General features: G+C 43.2%; 1 protein-coding gene across 5 annotated transcripts in view; it reads left to right on the forward strand.

Moving 5' to 3' along the window:
* Positions 1-15,747: 15,747 nt before the first annotated feature.
* Positions 15,748-24,320, forward strand: part of OSGEPL1 (O-sialoglycoprotein endopeptidase like 1) — a 247,443-nt gene continuing 238,870 nt past the window's right edge. For all 5 annotated transcript variants that reach the window (XM_072120940.1, XM_072120942.1, XM_072120937.1 and 2 more), the window contains exon 1: positions 15,748-15,880. The gene's annotated coding sequence lies outside the window, so the exon portion shown is untranslated. The remainder of the gene's footprint in view (positions 15,881-24,320) is intronic.

A 24,320-nucleotide genomic window follows, 5' to 3' on the forward strand; every position in this document is an offset into this window, starting at 1 on the left:
CGCCGCCTCGCAACCACTAAGATAGATAAATCACCGGGGCCAGATGGCATACACCCCCGGGTTCTGCATGAATTATGTACCGTGATAGACAGACCGTTATTTTTAATATTTGAAGATTCACTGAGGACTGGTTATGTTCCACAGGACTGGCGCATAGCAAATGTGGTACCAATATACAAAAAAGGATCAAATAGCGATCCTGGAAACTACAGACCCGTAAGTCTAACTGCTGTGGTGGGGAAAATATTTGAGGGGTTTATTAGAGATGCTATCCTGGAGTATCTCACTGTGCACAACCTTATAACCCAGCGTCAGCATGGGTTTATGAGAGATCGGTCCTGTCAGACTAATCTGATTGGTTTCTACGAGGAGGTAAGTTCAAGACTGGATCTGGGGGACGCTGTGGATGTTGTATATCTGGACTTTTCAAAGGCATTTGACACCGTGCCACATAAAAGGTTGGTATATAAAATGAGACTGCTGGGAATAGGAGAAAATCTGTGTATCTGGGTAAGTAATTGGCTTAGTGATAGAAAACAGAGGGTGGTCATTAATGGCACATTCTCAGATTGGGTTGATGTTACCAGTGGAGTGCCACAGGGGTCAGTATTGGGGCCACTTCTTTTTAATATTTTTATTAATGACCTTGTAGTGGGTTTACACAGTCAAGTTTCAATATTTGCAGATGATACTAAGCTGTGTAAAGTAATAAATACTGAGGTCGATAGTTTAGCATTACAGAAGGATTTGTGGAAGCTTGAGGGATGGGCAGAGAAATGGTTGATGAGGTTTAATGTAGATAAATGTAAAGTTATGCACTTGGGCCATGGAAACAAAAAGTATAATTATGTTCTAAACGGTCAATTACTTAGTAAAACTGAAGCTGAAAAGGACTTGGGCGTATTGGTGGATGGTAAACTTAATTTTAGTGACCAGAGCCAGGCGGCTGCTGCTAAAGCAAATAAAATAATGGGATGTATCAAGAGAGGAATAGATTCTCATGATAAAGACATAGTTTTGCCCTTATACAAATCCCTGGTCAGACCACACATGGAATATTGTGTACAGTTTTGGGCACCAGTGTATAAAAAGGATATAATAGAGCTGGAACGGGTGCAAAGGAGAGCAACCAGGATTATTAGGGGAATGGGGGGATTAGAATACACTGACAGATTACAAAATTTAGGATTATTCAGTTTAGAAAAAAGACGACTGAGGGGAGACCTCATTACAATGTACAAATACCTGAACGGACAGTACAAGGATCTCTCCAAAGATCTTTTTATACCTCGGCCTGTGACCAGGACAAGGGGGCATCCTCTACGCCTAGAGGAGAGGCGATTTTACCATCACCATAGACAAAGGTTCTTTACTGTAAGAGCAGTGAGACTATGGAACTCTCTGCCGCAGGAGGTTGTTATGGCCGACTCTATGTACATGTTCAAGAGAGGCCTGGATGACTTTCTGGAGAGAAAAAATATCACGGGTTATGGGGATAAAACATTTATTTAATTCTTGAAGGTTGGACTTGATGGACTTGCGTCTCCTTCCAGCCTTATATACTATGATACTATGATACTATGAACTTTGTCGCCACCCTGCTGTGTAATCCACAAAATATACTGGCAAACTTTTATCATGTACCGATATTATTTGAGCGCTTCTTGCTCACCTCCTTTGGTTCCTCTCTGCTACCCATTGGTTTGAAGCCTGAGTCCATTTAGGGTATGTCGCCATGCCACTCTCTAGCCTTCCGCTGCTGCCGCTGCCTCTGCATGCCGTCCCCTATAGTGTCAGGGTCAATTATTGGATGTTTTAGATGCTATCTAGCTTCCTTCTGTCACTCTGTCATGGCCATGCTGTTGCCCATAATTTTGGCATAATGGTGCATTTAAGCAGCCTCAGAGGCATCCATGCATGCTGCCCCTGCTGTTTCCTGTCCATTTCCGTGGTGTTTCCATCCTTTTCTGAGGTTCCCAGGTGTTTGGCCAAGCTTCCCTGTGCAGAGCCTTGGTCCCCTTGAAAAATGCTCGAGTCTCCCATTGACTTCAATGGGGCTCGTTACTCGAAACGAGCACTCGAGCATCGGGAAAAGTTCGTCTCGAATAACGAGTACCCGAGCATTTTAGTGCTCGCTCATCTCTAATCTCCATCCATTGGCAGGTAAGAGGACTTTCCCCAGTTTATTTTTATGCCCGAGAATCTGCCGATCTTTTCAATCATCTCAATTACTGCCTTTATCCCCTGTTCTGATTTGTCCAGGAACAACAGCATATCGTCGGCATAAAGTAGAAGTTTTATCTCCCTCTGTCCCCAGACAAATCCTTTTATACTCTCAGACACTCTAATACTACATGCCAATGGCTCCAGAGCTACTGCAAATAATAACGGTGACAGGGGGCACCCCTGTCTGGTTCCTATATAAAGCTGCCAACCTGCAGAGGCTCTTCCATTTATACTGATCCTGGCCGAGGCTTTATTATAAAGTAGCTTCACCAATCTAACAAATTGGGGTCCAAATCCCATCTTTTCTAAAACCGTCCAAATGTAGTCCCACTCGACGCGGTCAAAAGCCTTGACCGCGTCAAGGGAGACCACCGCCCTAGTCCCCATAGCCTCACAGGGGGACAGTAGATAGCCCCACATACGCATAATATTGTATCTGACCGATCTCCCCGGCATAAAACCCGACTGGTCCCTATGAACCACAGATCTTACCACTCTTTGCAATCTAGTTGCCAGAACTAGCTAATAATTTGTAATCGGTGTTCAGTAGGGAGATCGGCCGGTACGAACATTTCCCCTCTTTTAGAATCAAATTAATAATCGCCTCCCTAACCCTTTCACGACCCGTGATGTAATAGCACGTCACGGGTCGGCCGCGGGTGCATGGAGGGGGCTCACGCGTGACGTCATCGAGGAGTGGCGATCCGTCGCCATGGTAGCCTCGGGTCTCAGGAAGACTATCAGCACATTGTAATGTATGAGGAGTAAAATTCCCATATACTGCCATACTGTAGTATGGCAGTTTATGATAGGATCGTACAGACAACCTAGGGTTAAAGTACCCTAGGGAGTCTGAAAAATAGTAAAAATAAAAATAAAAAAAAGTTAAAAAAAAATTATGATAAAAAACCCTAAAAACTCAAATCACTCCACTTTCCCTAGAACTGATATAAATATAAATAAACAGTAAAAATCATAAACACATTAGGTATCGCCGCGTCCGAAAATGCCCGATCTATCAAAATATGATAAAATTTTTTCACTGCGTCTAATCCCGTAACGGAAAATCGCGCCCAAAGTCGAAAATGGCACTTTTTTGCCATTAATTTAAAAAAAAATTCTATAAAAAGTGATCACAAGGTCGAACAGTCCTAAAATTGATAACATTGTAAACGTCATCAAAATCCGCAAAAAACGACACCACCCACAGCTCTGTACACCAAAGTATAAAAAAGTTATTAGCGCCAGAAGATGGCAAAATCCCCCAAAAAAATTTTGTACAGGAGGTTTTAATTTTTTTAAATGTATGAAAACATTATAAAACCTATATAAATTTGGTATCCCCGCACCGACCCAAAGAATAAAGTAGACATGTCATTTGGGGCGCACAGTGAAATCCGTAAGATCCAAGCCCACAAGAAAACGGCACAAATGCGTTTTTTTACCAATTTCACTGCATTTGGAATTTTTTTCCCGCTTCCCAGTACACGGCATGGAATAATAAATACCATCACTATGAAGTTTAATTTGTTACGAAGAAAACAAGTTGTCACACAGCTCTGTACATGGAAAAATAAAAAAGTTATGTTTTTTTGATCATGGGGAGTGAAAAATGAAAATGTAAAAACAAAAAAGGGCCAGGTCCTGGAAGGGCTAAGAGACTGGGGCAACAAACCTTCAGACAGTGAGTGATTGTAAACTTTCAACAAAACCGGGAGCAGTATTTCCTCATATTGTAGCATTACCTCCAGTGGGATACCATCCGAGTCCACCGCTTTTCCTTTGGGCAAATTTCTTAGAGATTCTGCTAGTTCTACCAAACTCAAAGAGCTCTCCAAATAGTCCTTCTCTTCTGGGGATAACCGAATAATGGGCACTGCAGCCAACACCTCCTTCATCTTTTCTTCTCCCACTATTTTTTCCGTCTGATATAGTTTTTCAAAATGATGCCGAAACTCCTCTCTTATCTCATCCTGTCCAGTCACTATCTGGCCGTGTCTATTCCTGACTGCAGTTATTTTATTCTTATCATTGCTATTTTTTAATAAATTTGCCAATTTTTCCATAGATGTATACTGACCCAGTATTGATCTATTTGCCTGATATTTACTCTCTAGAGTGGCTTTTTCCAAACCGTATCTCCTTAGTTCCTCCTGTACTTCTACCCAAACCCGCCTATTCTCCTCATTTGGGTTTACCACAAATTGACCCTCCAGATTTGTTACCTTCTCCTTCAGGCGTTGGTATAACACTCTCTTCTCCTTTTTCCCATAGATGATCTGATCTCTTATTACTCCTCTCAGGTACGCCTTTAGTGCATCCCACACCACCCGAATGTCCATCTCCTCCATATTTCCATCAATAAAGAATTGGATTTCTCCCTTTATGTCCGCCTTGTTCTTTACCAGGTCAAACCAAAATGGCTTGATCTCTTAAAAGACAATGGGGGTCATTTACTAAGCGCCCGATTCGCGTTTTCCCGACGTGTTACCCGAATATTTCCGATTTGCGCCGATTGTACCTGAATTGCGCCGGGATTTTGGCGCACGCGATCGGATTGTGGCGCATCGGCGCCGGCATGCGCGCGACGGAAATCGGGGGGCGTGGCCGAACGAAAACCCAACGTATTCGGAAAAACCGCCGCATTTAAGAAACGAAAATGTGTCGCTCGGGACCCGCTTACCTTCACTCAGACGGCCTCGGTGAATTCCGGCGCGTTAAAATGCTTTTCAGCGCAGCAGCGCCACCTGGTGGACGGTGGAGGAACTACCTTATTAAATCCCGGCCGGACCCGAATCCAGTGCAGAGAACGCGCCGCTGGATCGCGACTGGACCGGGTAAGTAAATGTGCCCCAATACCTGACAATTTTGCCCTTTTTAGTGCAAAAGTAAACAGGAGAATGATCTGACAAACCCCTAGCTCCAAATGTTATCCCCTCTATTAGCTCATTCCCTGTCTTATTTCCTCGTGTGACTTAGAGTACCATGTGAAGGCTCTCTTACCTGGGTTTCTCTCACTCCAGATGTGCAAAACCCAAAGGAAGACAGGAGTATCGGCGCTCAGAAAATCCTAACGGATCCGATGGAGTTAGCTCAAACAGAGCGATAAATTTATTTCTTACAATTTAAAAATTTAAATAGTAAATGTAAATTCCGCAGCACGCCGCACGTACCGCGCTCCTCCTCCATTAAATGGATCATTCTTAAGCTGTTTTGTATAATGAGATCTGAAATTGCCTTTTAATGCAGCAAATCTCAATTATTGTATATATTAGTACAGGCAGTCCCCGGGTTACATACAAGATAAGGAATGTAGGTTTGTTCTTAAGTTGAATTTGTATGTAAGTCGGAACTGTATACTTTATCATTGTAACCCCCAGCCAAATTGTCATTAGAACCAGGATTAACACCAAAGCTTCATTACAGACGCTTGTGATAACTGTTATAGCTGTTTATTGTAGCCTAGGGCTAAAGTACAGTAAATTGCACACATCCAGAGGCCCGTTTGTAGCTAGGGGTCATATCTAAGTCAGGTGTTCTTAAGTAGGGGACCGCCTGTATATATATTATATACTAAGCTGAGTATTCCAGCCCCGTGTCCCTGTTGGCCACTTGCTGACATCATGGTGCGTGCGACAGCAACGCACAGGGACACGGAGTCGCGGCATTGCTAAAGAAAGAAGATAAACTACGGGGGGCGATAGGTAGTCACCAAATATGGTCTTCCAACAGTCTTGAAGGAGTTCCCAGAGATGCCTAGAACTTGCTGGCCTTTTGGTTTAACTCTACGGTCCGGCTCACCACAAACCATCTCCATCGGGTTCAGGTCTGGTTACTGTGGAGCCAGGTCATCTGGTGTAGCACCCCATCACTCTCCTTCTTGGTCCTGGAGGTGTGTTTTGGATCATTGTTCTGTTGAAAAATAAATGATTGTCCAACTAAACGCAAACCACATGGAATAGCATGCCACTGCAGGATGCTGTGGTAACCATGCTCGTTCAGTATACCTTAAATTTTGAATAAAGCCTCAACAGTGTCACCAGTAAATCACCCACACTCCATCACACCTCCTCCATGTTTCATGGTGAGAACCAAGCATGTAGAGTCCATTTGTTCACCTTTTTCTGCGTTGCACAAAGACACAGTAATTGGAACTCATACTTGGGCCAAAACACAGAATTCTACTAGTCTAATGTCCATTCCTTGTGTTCTTTAGCCTAAACGAGTCTCTTCTGCTTGTTGCCTGTCTATCAGTGGTTTCCTTGCAACTATTGTACCATGAAGGGCTGCTGCACCGTCTCCTCTTAACTGTTGTTGTAGAGCTGTGTCTGCTGCTAGAACTCTATGTGGCATTGACCTGGGCTCTAATCTGAGCAGCTGTTAACCTGCGTATTTCTGAGGCTGGTGACTCGGATGAACTTTTCCTCTGCAGCTGATGTGACTCTTGGTCTTCTCATGTGAGCCAGTTATTTTGTAGTAAAAAATTGTGTTGCAGTATCCGGAAAAAAGGGAGGCAATTTTTTTTTTAATGCGAGTTATTTTGTAGTGCTTGATGGTTTTTGCAACTGCACTTACGGACACTTTCAAAGTTTTCACAATTTTTGGACTGACTGACCTTAATGATAGCCACTAGAGATGAGCACAGGGAAGCTTGGCCAAACACCTGGGAACCTCAGAAAAGGATGGAAACACCACGGAAATGGGCAGGAAACAGCAGGGGCAGCATGCATGGATCCAAGGAAAAGGGTATTTGTCCAGCGTCCAGGCAAAGAAAAATATTTTTTGTGTTGAATCATAAAATTTCCACTTTATTAATCAAAAAGGAATTAAAAACAATAGAGACGTCTCATAATAGAAAAGGGATCTGACGCGTTTCGGACTATACCTAGTCCTTAGTCGTAGCCTATCAACCCAGCTTGGGTCTGTCACCTCATCATCCTCCGATCCCTCAGTCTGCTCCCCCCTCGGACTTCCTGCCCTGACAACTTCACCACTGTCTGACAACCGTGTCTTCTCATCGTCCGACACCTCTTTACACCCTTCTTCCACTACGTCAATAATGTCATCATCACCCACAGACTGCGACCGGTGGAAAACCTGGGCATCGGAAAATTGCTCAGCAGCAACCGGACAAGTGGTTTGTGACTGTGGGAAGGGTCCAGAAAACAGTTCCTCAGAGTATGCCGGTTCAAATGCCAAATTTTGCTGGGAGGGGGCAGACTGGGGGGAAGGAGGCTGAGGTGGAGGAGCTGGAGGAGTGCTGATTTCAGTGACATGGGTGGACTGCGTGGAAGACTGACTGGTGGACAAATGGCTAGAAGCATTGTCCGCAATCCACGACATCACCTCTTCGTACTGTTCTGGCCTCAACAGTGCTCTACCACGAGTCCCAGTAACTTGAGACATGATGAACCTAGGGAGTGTAGCTCTGCGGCGTTCCCCTGCTCCCTCATCAGCAGGTGGTGTCTCACCCCGCCCACGTCCACGCCCTCTACCCCTAGCCCTCGGGTTAAACATTTTCAAAATTAAAGTGTAAACTTCAAATTTTTTTTTTTTGAGTTTTTTTTTTTTAAACAAAACGATGCTATCCTATTGCTATGGCTAGTTTCTAACCTACACTGACAGCACACAACTGGATTTTGTGCTGTGCCAGATTACTTTGAGTTATAAGAGAAATAAACGTAAAAAATAAATAAATCAGCAGACTCTGCCTAATTCAAATCAAACCCCTAATAAATTTTCCAACTTCGGTGTTTGAGGTGGATGTGTGTGTCACTAAGAGCTAAACACAAGTCTCCCTGCAAATTACTCACAATATGGTACTAGCTGCACTACTAATAGCAGCAAGCCCAGCCACAAGCAAACCAAAAAAAAGGAAAATAAAAGAAGAAGAGAATGACGCGAGCAGCGTGGGCAGGGGCTGGTCTATTCCAGGGTCACCTGATCTGGCCAGCCAACCACTGCTATCGACGTGTAAGGGTACCACGTCATGCTGGGTGGAGTGCAGAGTCTCCTGGCTTGTGATTGGCTCTTTCTGGCCGCCAAAAAGCAAAACGGCGGGAGATGCCATTTTCTCGAGCTGGCGAAATACTCGTCCGAGCAACGAGCAGTTTCGAGTACGCTAATGCTCGGACGAGTATGTTCGCTCATCTCTAATAGCCACTCGTTTTTCTTTACTTAGCTGCTTTTATTTTGCCATCATACAAATGGTGTATCCACCTGACTACTGCACAACACAAATGATGATCCCAACCCCATTTATACGGAAAGAAATCACACTTTTTAAATCTGACAGGGCACAACTGTGATGTGAAAACACGTTGTGGTGACTACCCCTTGAGGCTCATCCACAGAATGCCAAGAGCGTGCAAAGCAGTTATCAAAGGTGTAATCAGGTGGCTACTTTGAAGAACCTAGAATCTACAATTTTTTAGTCATGAAAGTACAGAAAACTCTTTGAATGAGGGGTGTCCAAACTTTTGTACTGTACTTTATCAATTCTTGACTGCTTTCTAAATCTCTGCTTGCGGTTATTCTATAGGTAGTTTCATTGTGTATTATCAGTGGATAGAAATCTGTCATAGTATTGTGATGCACGCACAGGTGCACAAGCTGTTATATCACATTAACTCCTTAAGGACGTAGCCAGTTTAAAGCTTAAGGCTCAGTCCGATTTTTTGGATTCTGACTTACGTCGCTTTATATGGTTATAACTTTTGAACTCTGTTACTCTGTTCCGAAATTCAGAGATTCAGATTCCAAGATTCAGAGATTGTTTTTTTCCCCCACATGTGGTACTTCATTTTAGTGGTAAATTTGCCATGGTTGAAATTCAAAATCATTATCATGTCTGGATAATTGATTTTGATGTCACGCGACTTACAAATCGAATAGCGATTTTCTGTATTTTCAGAATTGACTATTTTGGGGATAAATCCTGTTTTGAATGAAATTTTACATATTTAGCATCAAAAACCCCCTATGTATCAACCCATTTTCAAATGTGCACCCCTCAAACTATGTGCACCTAATAATCAGATTATTTTTGTTCTATGGGTCGATACAATTACGGGGATACCATACATGAATATATTTTCTTACGTTTTACTAAATTTGCTAAATAAAACCCTAAATGTGGGAAAAATCATTTTTGCATTGCCCTCTTCCAAGTGGCATAACATTTTTCCTTTTTTGGGTACGGAGCTGGTTGATGGCTTGTTTTTTTGCAGGAGATGTTGTATTTTTCACCAGTATCATTCTGGATATATATGTATATATGTTTTTTTAAACACTTTATATTGCATTTTTTGTGGGATTCAATTGGTAAAAATAATATATAAAATAATATATAAAATAATATAATTTTTGGCAGGTTTTTAACGGCGTTCAACGTGTGGGTTCAATAATTGGTTTTATTCTACGGGTTGTTACGGACGCGGTGATACTATATATGTGCGGTTTGTGTTAGGAGTTAGATTTTTTTAGCATTATATGTATCTTTATATGTTATGGGTCTTATGGGCATTTTTAGTGATTTATTACTTTATTTTTTATAGAAAAACTTTTTTTTTAACTTTTTTGACTACTTCCACCATGGGACACGAACAAGCAATCATCTGAGCCGATTCGGCTCAGCGTCAAATATATCGGACGCTGAGCACCAAGTCACCGCTCTCAGCGTCCGGTATATCGGACGCTGAGCATCAACAGGTTAATACGGTAACAGTCGTGAGAGCTATATAAATAAAGATTTTTTATTATAATAGATTACATGTTTTCATTAACCCCTTACGGACATGTGACGTAATAGTACGTCACATGCCGGGTCCCGGTGCATGGAGAAGGCTCGCGGGCCTAGCCCTCTCCATAGCCGGTAAGTCTTTGCAGCAAAGGCATACCGGTAACACCGGCGATCGAGACGTCATCGGAGAGCGGCGATCCTTCGCCATGGTAGCGTCGGGTCTCTCAAAGAGCCGTAGCTACTATGGCTTAACCCATTCATTACAATGTGCTATCAGCACATTGTAATGTATGAGTAGTAAAATCCCCATATACTGCCATACTGTAGTATGGCAGTATATGATAGGATCGTACAGACACCCTAGGGTTAAAGTACCCTAGGGAGTCTGAAAAATAGTAAAAAAAAAAAATGATAACAAAAAAAACCTAAAAATTCGAATCACCCCCCTTTCCCTAGAACTGATATAAATATAAATAGTAAAAATCATAAACACATCAGGTATCGCTGTGTCCGAAAATGCCCGATCTATCAAAATATGATAAAGTTTTTTCACTGCGTTTAACCCCATAACAGAAAATCGCGCCCAAAGTCGAAAATGGCATTTTTTTGCCATTTTAAAATAAAAAATTCTATAAAAAGTGATCAAAAGGTCGTACAGTCCTAAAAATGCTAACATTGTAAACGTCATTAAAATACGCAAAAAACTGCACCACTCAAAGCTCCATACAACAAAGTATAAAAAAGTTTTTTGTACAGGAGGTTAATTTTTTTAAATGTATTAAAACATTATAAAGCCTATATAAATTTGGTATCCCCGTAATCGTACCGACTCAAAGAATAAAGTAGACCTGTCATTTGGGGCGTACAGTGAAATCCGTAAAATGCAAGCCCACAAGAATACGGCACAAATGCGTTTTTTTACCAATTTCACTGCATTTGGAATTTTTTTTCCCGCTTCCCAGTACACGGCACGGAATACTAAATACCACCATTTTGAAGTGTAATTTGTTACGCAGAAAATAAGCAGTCACACAGCTCTGTACATGGAAAAATTTTAAAAAAGTTACAGATTTTTGAATGTGGGGAGTGTAAAATGAAAACACAAAAACGAAAAAGGGCCGTGGCAGGAAGGGTTTAACCCCTTAAGGACGGAGGGTTTTCCGGCTCATTTCTCGCTCTCCAACTTCAAAAATCCATAACTTTTTCATTTTTACGTGTACAGACCTGTGTGAGGGCTTATTTTGTGCGTAACAAATTTTACTTTCCCGTAATGTTATTTATTTTAACATGCCGTGTACTGCGAAGCTGAAAAAAAATTCCAAATGTGGAAAAATTGAAAAAAAACCGCACGTGCGTCACGTTCTTGTGGGCTCAGTTTTTACAACTTTCACTCTTCGCTCCAAATAACACGCCTACTTTATTCTTTGGTTCGGTGCGATCGCGGTGATACCAAATTTATACAGGTTTTATTGTGTTTTAATACATTTTCAAAAATTAAACGAATGTGTACAAAAAAGAAAAAAAATTTTTTGCCATCTTCTGACGCTAATAACTTTTTCATACTTTGGCGCACGGAAATGTGTGAGGTGTCATTTTTTGCGAAATGAGGCGACGTTTTCATTGCTACCATTTTGAGGTCTGTGCGACATTTTGATCATTTTTTATTTCATTTTTTATGTTATGTAAAAAGGTGTAAAAGTCGCATTTCGGACATTTGGGCGCCATTTCCCGCCTCGGAGGTCACCGCCGGCCGTAACCGTTTTAATATTTTGATAGATCGGGCATTTTGGGACGCGGCGATACCTAATATGTCTGTGATTTTTACTGTTTGTTATGTTTTATATCCGTTCTAGGGAAAGGGGGGTGATTTGAACTTTTAATATTTTATTAATTTTTTTTATTTTTTAAATTTTTTTTTTCTTTTTTTTTTCACTATTTTTTAGACCATCTAGGGTACAATAACCCTAGATGATCAGATCGCTCCTACCATATACTGCAATACTACAGTATTGCAATATATGGCGTTTTTGCAGGTCTTACATTACAATGAGCCACTGGCTCATTGTAACGAACCTGCATAAACCATGTAGCCTCGTGTCAAGAGAAGACCCGAGGCTACCATGGTAACCGATCGCCGCCCCCCGATGACGTTCGGGGGCGTGGCGATCGAAAAAAAGATGGCGGCGCCCGCGCGCCGCCGTCTTTTAAACGCCGCCCGCGACTTTGCGGGCGGCGTTTAGAGGGTTAATAGCCGCGATCGGTGCAAGCACCGACCGCGGTTATTAGCGGTGGGGGTTTTGTGCAAAATGCAAAAACCCCCACCTCTGTATGAAGAGGACTCAGCCCGTGAGCCCTCTTCATACATCCCATATACCTCTGCGCCGTAGAGCTACGGCGCAGAGCGTTAAGGGGTTAATACACCTTAATCATGAAATGTTTCTGGTAAAATATATGTATAGGCAGTCCCTGACTTACAGAAGAAAGAGTTACAGACAGACCTCTATGCTCACTGTGACCTCTGGTGACGTTTACGTTAGGCCCAGTGGGCAATGTTTGGCTCCAAAGCACAAACTTTGAAAATCGAATTGTCACTGACAAAAAAAATTGTCCGGAGTTACATCTAAAAAATGAACCTGTTTTGACTTGCATACATGCAAATTCAACTTAAGAACAAACTGGTAGAATGTTACTGCTAGAATATTGCAGCAAAAGCTTACCAGTAACACCCGCCGATCGCAAAATGGCAGCACATGGGCCATCTTGGTAAAGATTGTCGCTCCCCTTGATCACCTGAGGCTGTCTCGTTTTAACCCTTTCATTAGGTATCTGCGTGTGCGAAAATTTCTGATCTATCAAAACATTATAACTTTTTTCAATTAACCCCATAACAGAAAATAGCGCCCAAAATCAAAAATGGCACTTTTTGCCATTTTGAAAAATATAAAAAAATTCTATAAAAAGTGATCAAAAGGTTGTACAGTCCTAATTTTCCTAAGTAATTTAAACGTCGTACTGGCCCAAAGAATAAAGTAGATGCATTTCTTCACCAATTTAACTGCTTTTGGAATTTTTTTCCCACTTCCCAGCACAAGGCATGAAATATTAAAGAGAACCCGTCATACAAAATAACCCCTCTAATCTAAATAGATCTTCATAAACTACCATTATAAAGCATTGTCTCTATCCCTTCATTGTCCCTCTACATGCCTGTAAACCTAAGCAATGAGGTCCTAAAGCTCAGTATGCAAATGTCCTGTGAAATGTCCAATGAGTCATTAGCATATTCAAGCTGTCCAGCTTACTCGTGAGTGGGAGGGACAGCCACACCCCCCAGTGCTTGACTGACAGCCTCTGTAATGCTGCGATGGCTGCTACATGTGCTTGCTGGTGGCCACGCCCCCTGCAGCCTGTGTGTATATAATAGAGATACAACAGCTCCAGGCAGCCATGTTATAGCAGAACATGTCAGGTACTTGTGTAGCTGATGTCTGTGTATTGGGAGCATGCAGCATGTCAGATGCAGCACACACACTAGCAATGCTTTACTATACATTACACACAGACCTGAGCAGGGGGAGGAGAGGGGAGGGGGAATAGGGGTGACATCACTGCTCCAACAGGTAGTAGTGACAGGACTAGTGGCAGAGACCTGATGACAGGTGTCCTTTAAATACCACCATTTTGAAGTGCAATTTTTTACAGAGAAAACGAGCCATCACACAGCTCTGTACAAGGAAAAATAAAAAAGTAGCATCTAACAGTATTTATCCAGGTTGACCTTGTATGGGCTCCTGAGGTTCTATCATCTGCAAAAACATTCTAGCATTTTGAAGTAAATGAAAAGCCTAGAATGAATAGGCTCCTGCTAGTTTCTATCCAGAGCCAATACAGTCTAGTATTTTCACTATAAGAAAAGCCTACAATGTAGTGGCACCAGGTAGGTCCTGCCTTCTGCCCATATATTCTAGACATTTCATTTCGTGAAAAAGCTAGAATGTATGTGCTCCTGCGTTGTGGCAGTAGTATGTCCATATATTTTAGTAATGTCAATGGGGAGCGTTTATTAATGCCAGTTTTGAAAAGACATTGCATTTGCTCAATTGCATTTTCATCGCCACTATCCGAAAAGGGCAGTGGGAAAAGGGGGAGCCTACAGGAACAACTGGATTTATCAACTTTCACATCAATCTTCTACAGAAGTCCATTGTGGCGAAACATGCATCAAATTTATACTGAGGCCTGTGCCTTCTATATGTGGCGCACGCTGGTATGGGATAACTACAATGTATTTTAAAAAGAAAATAGCAACAATGCAACCTCCACCTCAACCCCCGTCAGACACGCAGCCCCATGCAACCTCCACCTCAACCCCCGTCAGACACGCAGCCCCATGCAACCTCCACCTCAACCCCCGTCAGACACGCAGCCCCATGCAACCTCCACCTCAACCCCCGTCAGACACGCAGCCCCATGCAACCTCCACCTCAACCCCCGTCAGACACGCAGCCCCATGCAACCTCCACCTCAACCCCCGTCAGACACGCAGCCCCATGCAACCTCCACCTCAACCCCCGTCAGACACGCAGCCCCATGCAACCTCCACCTCAACCCCCGTCAGACACGCAGCCCCATGCAACCTCCACCTCAACCCCCGTCAGACACGCAGCCCCATGCAACCTCCACCTCAACCCCCGTCAGACACGCAGCCCCATGCAACCTCCACCTCAACCCCCGTCAGACACGCAGCCCCATGCAACCTCCACCTCAACCCCCGTCAGACACGCAGCCCCATCAACCTCCACCTCAACCCCCGTCAGACACGCAGCCCCATGCAACCTCCACCTCAACCCCCGTCAGACACGCAGCCCCATGCAACCTCCACCTCAACCCCCGTCAGACACGCAGCCCCATGCAACCTCCACCTCAACCCCCGTCAGACACGCAGCCCCATGCAACCTCCACCTCAACCCCCGTCAGACACGCAGCCCCATGCAACCTCCACCTCAACCCCCGTCAGACACGCAGCCCCATGCAACCTCCACCTCAACCCCCGTCAGACACGCAGCCCCATGCAACCTCCACCTCAACCCCCGTCAGACACGCAGCCCCATGCAACCTCCACCTCAACCCCCGTCAGACACGCAGCCCCATGCAACCTCCACCTCAACCCCCGTCAGACACGCAGCCCCATGCAACCTCCACCTCAACCCCCGTCAGACACGCAGCCCCATGCAACCTCCACCTCAACCCCCGTCAGACACGCAGCCCCATGCAACCTCCACCTCAACCCCCGTCAGACACGCAGCCCCATGCAACATCCACCTCAACCCCCGTCAGACACGCAGCCCCATGCAACCTCCACCTCAACCCCCGTCAGACACGCAGCCCCATGCAACCTCCACCTCAACCCCGTCAGACATGCAGCCCATGCAACATACACCTCAACCCCCGTCAGACATGCAGCCCATGCAACATACACCTCAAGCAACCTCAGTTCCGACCAGCCATGCAACATACACCTCAAGCAACCTCAGTTCCGACCAGCCATGCAATCCCATAAGCCATGCAGTTCCACATAACATACAACTCAGCATCAGCCATGCAGTTCCACGTAACAAACATATATTATCTTGTTCAGCTCCCCTGCCTTACTTCAATCATCATATCCATTCCTCACCGCTATACACAAGTTGCATACACCCTATCTCTGTAAGTTCTCTCTCCTCTACGTGTAGTTAGAAATAACAGCTCCTCCATTTCCTGCACTGTGAAGAGGCGGTGTAGAAAGCCACACCCCCTGGAAGTCCCACCCCTTCCCATGACGTCGTGCCTACCACGAGCACCTCCGTTCTAGACGCTACCATTTAGCCATTATCCACCAGAAATCGCTGTATTCTAGCGTCAATCATCCAGGTAAAGGTGATAAACTACTGCAAACATACTTCTGGTTATTAGATGAGACTATAACCGTGTAATCTAATTATATATAGTCTTCCTAGGCTATAATCCGCAAAGAAGGGTTTAGGTATATTGCTAAATTCTATATTGCTATTAACCTCTTTGAGGAAGGGAGCTGGAGAAACTTTTCAAACATATTCATACAATTTGTGTGCGAGATTAGTGTAAAACCAAAGTAATACATTTCAGCTGTTAGCATAAACTAATGTCAATGGAAGTATTCGGTTATGGGCATTAGTTTACAGTCAGGACTGAGAGCGCAGGAGTGTACAGCCAGTTCATAGTGTTGTCATATACAATAAAATTCATCACGGACTGCAAAAATACAAAACTTATATTATAGTGTACTGAGGCAAGTTGAGTGTGGAATCCAATTGTATTTGAGACCGTGGCATAACTAGTAGAGGCCGGGCCCCATAGCAGATTTCTGTATGGGCCACCCCTCCTCTTCAAAAAATATTGATACATACACGCACATTTATACAAACAACCCATGTTTATACACGTAAATACACACACATAACATTCTACACTCACTTTTATATACTCGCACACACCTGCATACATATACACTCGTATGCAAACATTTATGTACTCATATATACCTTTGTATTTACTGTATGTATTAGTGTATAAACTCATACTGTATTTACATACAGTATATATGCATCAAAGTTGCATACATACTGTTTATATACATACATATAGCATCCATACATCATATTCTTTTACATACAGTATACACCCACTGTGTATACACATACATGCAGTATAAAAGCACCATATACACATACTGAATCTATATACAGCATATACACATATACAGTGTATACACGCATAATGTATATACAGCAGATACACATATACACCATATGCATGTAAATATATATATTTATATGCATGTGTCTACATACAGCATATAACCATACATACAGTATATACAGCATATACACACAGTATATACAGTGTTTATATGCATATACACACATACAGTATATACAGCAAATACACACACACAGCATTCACCCACATACATACAGTATATACTGTACAGTATTTACACACACATACTGCAAATACACACAGCACATACACACATACATACAGCATATACTGTACAGCAAATACACACATACCGCATACATACATCTACCTATACATGCATATATAGGGACTTACTTACATTGCTTGCAGACCGGAGCTGTGCAGTGGGGTGGGTCAGTTGGCTGGCTGTTGCATCATGCCATCGGGTGGCTGTTTTTTCGGGCTGGTAGGTAGCTGTGGCATTGTGCGGGCCTACGTGCCTGGGAATCCGCGGAAGTAGTACGTGTACAGACTGGGCCTGGGCGGTTGCGGGTGGACTCGGACGTTGGACAGCCGCGGACGCAAAAGGCCGGCCAGGCGGTCGCGTAAAGACTGGCCCGGACGGCCATGGGTGGACTAGGCAGGCCCGGCGTCCACTGATAGAACAGGCGGGGCTAGCCACAGTTGAAATGGACAGGCCATGGGGCTGCTGTTGGAGCCGTCAGGGCTGTCGCCGCCAAATGAAGTGGGCGGGCTGAGTGGCCGCAAATGAAGAAGCCGAGTCGGGCGGCCGCAGATGAGGTGTGAGGACAGGGACAGAGGGACGGCACAGGGGCCCGTATTACTGTACACGGGTAGTCCCATTGCCCCAGTATGCAGGGAGGGATGGGCATGAGGAAATAGCATTTTACATTTTGGCTCGGCTGTTCATCCCGGGCCCCTTTGCTGCCCGGTCCCCGTAGCAGCTGCTATGGCTGTTGTAAGGCCACTGATTTGAGACCTTCAAAACCCCTGTGGTTACCAAGCTTTAAAGGAAACCTACCACTTGTAGTGGCAGGTTTCCGATGGCAATACCGAGCACCAGCTCAGGGTGAGCTGGTGGCGGAGCTTATTTTAGTTAGTGTTTTAAACCGCGGTATCGCGGTTTAAAACACTTTTTAAACTTTATAGCCGGCGCAGGCAGGTACGCGCTCGGCGCTTACCGTCCGCGCGGCTACATAGGAAGTGAATGAGAGCCGCGCGCATGGTAAGCGCCGAGCGCGTACCTGCCTGCGCCGGTTATAAAGTTTAAAAAGTGTTTTAAACCGCGATACCGCGGTTTAAGACACTAACTAAAATAAGCTCCGGCACAAGCTCACCCTGAGCTGGTGCTCGGTATTGCCATCGGAAACCTGCCACTTCAAGTGGTAGGTTTCCTTTAATAAAGCCCTGAATTGCTAATCTATCTCTGGAGAAGCTGGATGAGAACTTTTAGAGAGGAACAATAAATCAAAGACACCCCCCTTCTTTCCCCGCTGTACCTTGACAGTGAGTGTGCAGTCACACGTGGTGCTTGTGTTGTATTTACAATTGCAGCGCAAGCGTCCAGGGGTGGACCACTGCCCGATCGCATATGCGTTTGCATGCAATCATTTAAGCAATACAAGATCCCGGGTCCTGGTTACAGATGCCATACAATGTTAGTCATTGTAACTGAGAGTATCGATTACAGCCTTGCAGTGCTGGGGACCTGGGTTCAAGTCCCAGGGTCAACATCTGCAAAGAGTTTGTATGTTCTCTCCATGTTTGCGTGGGTTTTCTTCGGGTCCTCCGGTTTCCTCTCCAAAAACATACTAGCAGGTTGATTGCAGTACAGCACTGCGTAACCTGTGTGGGCTATATAAATAAAGGAAATAATAATAATAGTAATAATATTATAATCCACAAATTTGTATCATTGTATCATTTGTGAATTATTTAATCTTTTAATACATCACAAATAAAATTTAATTTTTAGAATGTAAGGGAATGGGATTATTATGACTGTGTGTACAGTATTTGGTGGGTAATGTTAATAAATCCCTGTCTTACTTGGTCCATCGTTGTTTCTCAGTGTTTGAAAAATGTAACAAAACTGCATCCTGTGGTCTAAAAATTACTACTACTTTATCACTGGAGAACTTTTAGAGGTTTGGAAACTCTCCAGGGGGGCACTATTGCCAACATTACCAGTAATAAAGCCCTGTCTCCTGTTAAAAACAGACTGCATTCACACATTGCATTTTAATTGTGTTTTAAAACACAAGGGGTATGTCACGGGTGCGACCGTGTCTCGGGTAGCAGGCGCACCTGTAAGCCTCTCTGTGCCCCTGCAGCCTGGCCGCGGTGACACTTGCCTCTCCTCATTCCAGCATAGTCTCCTCTGGTCTGGCGCATGCGTCCCCGCCGGCTCAGTGAGATTTAAAGGGCCATTGCGCCCTAATTGGTGCTGCTGGTTGCCTGCCCTGATAAATGGACTGCCTCTTCCTTTGCCCCCAGCTGGATCTTTTTGCGCCTAGAGCCCTAGAGAAAGCTTGTTCCCTTATGATACCCTGTGCATTTGTTGTGATTCCCGTTGTGACCCCTGTTCGTTTCCTGACTTCGCTTTTCTGCTGCCAGCCCTGACTTTATGCGATTCTGTGCCGCCTGTCCACAACTCCATCTCAGTCTCAAATTTCTATTCCTTGCTTTGGCTACTCCGATGAGCAAAGTCGTGTCTGTGGGGCTCTGGTGAAAACTGGGTGCCACTTAGACTCCGCTCCCAGGTGTCTGCTTATGTCATTGCCCGCAGTGATTCACTGGTTTTACTACCCCTGACTACTGACAGGGTAGGGGCTTTGCCTGAATGCATATGGGTCTCCACTAAATGTAAAAAATGCCTTGTTACCGAACACTTGTAGATACAAGACAAATGCAGTATGCAGTGAACAACCCTGAGGATTTGAGTGTAAAATGGCGCACCCTGCACATTCGTGAGGCACTTTCCTTTGCCTCACTTTTGATAAATCTGGACCACTGAGGGCACATTTAATAAGAACAGTGGAAACTGTATGTCACGGGTGCTACCTTGATCCATATGTCGGGTCGTGGGCTCACCCATGACCCTCGGTGTATGCCAGTGCGGCACTTACGCTGCTTACCTCTCCCCGCTCCTGATCCCATTCCTCAGGCCTTGTGCGTGCATCAGCTTATTTGGCGCTGGCCATTTCCCAGAATTCTATATAAACCTGCCTTTCCCTTCACACCCTGCCAGATCTTCGTGCCTTGTGCCCTCGAGAAAGCTGTGTTACAGGCTTTGTGCTGTTATTGTGATTTCCCCTTGTGACCTTGGTTCCATCCTGACTATGCTGCTCTGCTGCCTGCCTTGACCTACTGCTACGTCCCGACTTTGATCCCGTGCTGCCTGTCCTGACCTCTTGCCTGTCCCCGACTACGACTCTGCTTAGCGTCTTTGTACCTCGCATTGCCTGCCGCCACGAAGAGTGCCCCAGATCCGGGATTTCTGGCGCACGTTCTGCATTAATCTGGCGCTCCCTGCACTGCCCCGACAGAGGGCATCACTTTTTTGGTGCACCTTTAACAAAGGGGTTGCGACACAATTCTGTTGGACTTTGCATGTTAAATCTGGCGGATTGTCCGACTGAGCACTGGAATGCCCCCCTTCAATGTAGAAATTTGCATCGCATAATTGGTCACGTGCTACACAATTCACATTCAAGCATTTTGCACGTAAAAGAATGTATATGCCTACAATGAACCACTTGTAGATGTGCTAATTATGTGCCTATAGCATATAACCATAACCAGGTGTAGCTTTTAATAGCATATAAAAAAAACAAAAGCTAGGGCTGCAAGTAATAACTATCAACCTATTTTGTCCACAAAAGAGGGGACAGGCCCAAAGCATAAACCACACTAATCTATATGGTGTAATGAATCTTTATTAAATTGACATACAAAAGGATTGACATACAAAAAATTGTAGTGCTAGTAAAAAATGTGCAACCACCGATGGTAATGCGCAGACAAGGGAGATGAAGGCTCATTTGAGTCACCCAGGATACGGGAACCGGCACAATTGTTATGGGTAAGAAAGTTGTTCATTCTTTACTTGGGCCACATGCAATACAGTTTTACATGCTCAGCAATACACTTCAAAATGGTGGTATTTAATATTCCATGCCATGTACTGGGAAGCGGGAAAAACGCATTTGTGCCATATTCTTGTGGGCTTGGATTTTACGGATTTCACTGCACGCCCCAAATGACATGTCTACGAGATGAGATAATTTTTCAGGTGTTACCATTTTGGGATTGGTATGCCCTAAAATTTATGATTTTTTTAATTTGAGGGCATGAGTAGAAAAGCATCAGTCATGTACTGGATTTTTTCCTTTTTTTTTATTTTTGCTATTCAGCTTAATAAACATATTATCCTTATTCTATGGGTCAATACAATTACGGGGATACTATTCTTATAAATTTTTTTACGTTTTACTCAATTTGCTTAATGATACACTAATGTGAGGAAAAAATCTATCAGTATTGCATCAGTGTCTTCTGTGTGGCATAACATTTTTACTTTTTTGGCGATAGAGCAGGTTGATGGCTTGCTTTTTGCGGGATGTGTTGTACTTTGCAACAGTATCATTCTGGATCATATAATTTTTTTTTATCACCTTTTAGTGCATTTTTTGTGGGATGAAATGGGTAAAATCGTTTTTTTCTACGGTGGTTATCAAGTGGGTTCAATAATGCTCTTTTTTAAATCTACGGGTCATTATGGCTGCGGTGATGCTTTATATGTGGGTTATGTGTTATGATTTTGACATTTTTTTTTTTTTGCGTTGTATGTCTCTTTATATGTTCATGGGAATTTTTATTTTATTTTATTTAAAGGGCATCTACCCCCAGGCTGAAGGACTCTATGAAAATGAGCCTGAGGGGCTCCAGGCTCCACATGTGTTAACCCTTTAATGACTTGGCCATTTTGCACTTTCCTGAATTGGCCCTTTTTTTTAAATCTGACGTGTCACTTTAAGTGGTCATAACTTTGGAATGATTTAACATATCCAATTGATTTTGAGATTTTTTTTCTGACACATTGAACTTCATGTTGGTTGAGAAATTTAAGCAATATGTTTAGTATTTATTTTTTAAATAAACGGATATTTGGCGAAAATTTTGAAAAAACCTATGTTTTCCAAATTCATAATTTTCTACTTTTTGGAAAGTTAGTTATATCACCAAAATAACTTGATAACTAACATTTCCAAAATGTCTGCTTTAACTTGCCAGCATTTTTCAAACATCCTTTCCTTTTTTTTAGGATGTTAGGAGGCTTATAAATTTAGGTGGAATTTTTTTCAGATTTTCACGAAAATCATCAAAACCTATTTTTCGAAGGGCCCATTTAGTGAGAAGTGACTTCATAAGGCCTACATGACAGAACACCCCCACAAATTACACCATTTTAGAAACTGCACAAAATATTCAAAGCAACCATTGGGAGGTTTGTTAACCCTATGAGCATTTCATGAGGGTGAAAAATAAATGACAGAAATGTAATTTTATCTTACAATATATTCATTAAACACTATAATTTGTACTTTCACAAATTTAAAAAGAAAAATGCATTTTACAATGTTTAGTGCAATTCCTCCTGAGTGTGCCAATACCTTTGTGTCACTGTACACTTCTGTACGGGGACAGGGGGGCACTGGGAAGGGAAAGAGCGTTCTTTTGTTTTTGGAGGACAAATAAGGCTGAAAAAGCTTTCATCTGTCAGGATGCATTTAGAGAGCCCTAGTGGTACCAAAATAGAGGAAAGCCCCAACAAGAATAGCAAGGTGTTATTTGTGTATTTTCCTCAACAGGTGTTTGATTCAATTAGTGAATACCAATAACCGTACCCACCACTCTTGTAACAGATCCCTATGCTGCTTAAACAATAAATACCAACAGACAGCATACAAGACCAAAACCGTACTCGAAATACCATAAAGTAATTCAAAAAGTAAATCTTTATTAACCCCTTAAGGACGGAGGGTTTTTCGGCTAATTTCTCGCTCTCCAACTTCAAAAATCCATAACTTTTTCATTTTTACGTGTACAGACCTGTGTGAGGGCTTATTTTGTGCGTAACAAATTTTACTTTCCCGTAATGTTATTTATTTTAACATGCCGTGTACTGCGAAGCTGAAAAAAAATTCCAAATGTGGAAAAATTGAAAAAAAAACCGCACGTGCGTCACGTTCTTGTGGGCTCAGTTTTTACGACTTTCACTCTTCGCTCCAAATAACACGCCTACTTTATTCTTTGGTTCGGTGCGATCGCGGTGATACCAAATTTATATAGGTTTTATTGTGTTTTAATACATTTTCAAAAATTAAACAAATGTGTACAAAAAAGAAAAAATTTTTTTTGCCATCTTCTGACGCTAATAACTTTTTCATACTTTGGCGCACGGAAATGTGTGAGGGGTCATTTTTTGCGAAATGAGGCGACGTTTTCATTGCTACCATTTTGAGGTCTGTGCGACATTTTGATCATTTTTTATTTCATTTTTTATGTTATGTAAAAAGGTGTAAAAGTCGCATTTCGGACATTTGGGCGCCATTTCCCGCCTCAGAGGTCACCGCCGGCCGCAACCGTTTTTATATTTTGATAGATCGGGCATTTTGGGACGCGGCGATACCTAATATGTCTGTGATTTTTACTGTTTGTTATGTTTTATATCCGTTCTAGGGAAAGGGGGGTGATTTGAACTTTTAATATTTTATAATTTTTTTTTATTTTTTAAACTTTTTTTTTTCTTTTTTTTTTCACTATTTTTTAGACCATCTAGGGTACATTAACCCTAGATGATCAGATCGCTCCTACCATATACTGCAATACTACAGTATTGCAATATATGGCGTTTTTGCAGGTCTTACATTACAATGAGCCACTGGCTCATTGTAACGAACCTGCATAAACCATGTAGCCTCGTGTCAAGAGAAGACACGAGGCTACCATGGTAACCGATCGCCGCCCCCCGATGACGTTCGGGGGCGTGGCGATCGAAAAAAAGATGGCGTCTTTTAAACGCCGCCCGCGACTTTGCGGGCGGCGTTTAGAGGGTTAATAGCCGCGATCGGTGCAAGCACCGACCGCGGTTATTAGCGGTGGGGGTTTTGTGCAAAATGCAAAAACCCCCACCTCTGTATGAAGAGGACTCAGCCCGTGAGCCCTCTTCATACATCCCTTATACCTCTGCGCCGTAGAGCTACGGCGCAGAGCGTTAAGGGGTTAATACACAAGGGGAAAATAAAAAATGGACATTAAAAACACACACGTTAAAATCCACAAAGGCAAACAACATGGTAGTGGTCAATCCATAATCTACAGTACCAAGTATCAAGTCATGTATACAAATAAATAAACACTTGTAGGAAAGGGCTGTGCAAAGTATGCATATATAAGATCTAAACAAATAGTACCACAAGTGTCAAAAAAATACATTGCCTGAAGTAAATAAGCCCCAGACCACCACCACAGCACCCCTCGTTTCATTCAATTAGGCCCCAAAAAT

Source organism: Engystomops pustulosus, chromosome 8 (assembly GCF_040894005.1).
Source record: "Engystomops pustulosus chromosome 8, aEngPut4.maternal, whole genome shotgun sequence".
NCBI classification, from domain to species: Eukaryota; Metazoa; Chordata; class Amphibia; order Anura; family Leptodactylidae; genus Engystomops; species Engystomops pustulosus.